Source organism: Xenopus laevis, chromosome 8L (assembly GCF_017654675.1).
Source record: "Xenopus laevis strain J_2021 chromosome 8L, Xenopus_laevis_v10.1, whole genome shotgun sequence".
In the NCBI taxonomy this organism is placed as follows: Eukaryota; Metazoa; Chordata; class Amphibia; order Anura; family Pipidae; genus Xenopus; species Xenopus laevis.
In genome coordinates, this window is record NC_054385.1 from 54,978,179 (window position 1) to 54,979,785 (window position 1,607).

Consider the following 1,607-nt stretch of genomic DNA (forward strand, 5'->3'; position numbering starts at 1 on the left):
TTTCCAATCCATCACAGCCATGCTGACAGTTTTCAGCATTCTGTGTCATACACTGACTGGATGAAGGTGGTGTTTACTGGTTGGCAGTATGAAATTCCAGTTCTAGGCAAATACGAAAATTTAGTCCTGGGGATTTATGATTATCTTTTGCTTCTATAAGCTGCAATGGGCAGTAAAACGGCAAACCTTGTTCTATTAACACACTACTGGCACAGAGGGAGATATATAACAACTTAAAGCAAGGCATTTACAATAACTGCATGTGTAAAATTTCCCAGATACTGGATACACTTTCAAATGAGTTCTGAATTCCAAGGCCAGAAGTGGTGTAGCATGACACCAGTCTGTAATGTGCAGCAGCATCCAGCAATACACAATCATAAATGCGGAAGTTAAAGGCAGTACCCTTGAGAGGTGACAATCCATGAAAAGGATGCTTCATTTAGATCTTACACTTCTCAAGGCCCTCAGTAGTGGAATGAATGACAGCGCTGTAAAGCCTTCAAAGCCTTTTCTTGTGCTAAATCCTGATTAAGGAGAGAAATCTGCTTAGTGACACCAAGACAGAGATTTACATTAGCGATGTAGTCGGATTTATGAATCCAAAGCTAGCTCTTACATTTCCCACTTTGTATTGCTATTCTTTGGCAAAGCTTCACTTGGCTAAATGATGTGAGCTCCATGTTATAGGTGCCTATGTGGGATTCTGGAAAGGGAGGGAAGTTTCAAATTGATACCGGATGTTTGTAAGGACACATCTAATAGTAAGAGTAAAAGCTGTTTAAAGGAGAACTAAAACCTAACTAAAGAAGTAGGCTAAAAATGTTGTACATTAAGGGGGTTATTTATCAAAGTCTGAATTCATCTCAATATTTTCTGCTGCAAACGACGATCAAATCCCCTTTTTTGTTTTTTGAGTTTATTTATTATTACATTTTCCGAAAATTTGCTTTGCAGGAAAAAATAAGATTTTCACGATTTTTTCAGATTTTTCACCCGAAAACTTCAGGGTATTGCACAAAACCCAGCGTACATCAAAAAATTAATTGGGACTTCTCAAATTCTTCTAAATTCGTGATTTTTTAAAAGTCCGATTTTATAAAAAAAAATCACTAATCTTTCGTGATTTTTGCATTCGGAGTTTAGTAAATAACTCCCTAAGTTTTGGGCTTCTGTACCAGCCCAAGGCACACACAGCCCTTTAACAGGGAAGATCTGTGTCTCCAAAGATGCCCCGGTAGATCCCCATCTTCTTTTCTGCTGATTCACTGCACATGCTCTGTGCTGCTGTCACTTACTGAGCTTAGGGACCAACTCACAATATACAGTACACTTAGAATATAAATGTCACAATATAAGGCCGATTAATAATTAATACAGATAATTACTACATGACAGCACAGAAACCAGTGCAATTAGCATCAGACTTTAATAATCAACCTTGTAGCATCAGCTTATATTACAGGCCAACCTCTTTTTCTGCTTGATAATTTGTGATGACCCCTAAGCTTAGCTTCTCAACAGCTGCTCAAAACCCACTGAGCATGTGAGCGTCACATACACTTTCCAAGATGGTGACTCCCTGTGACAAGTTTGAAGTCTTGGAT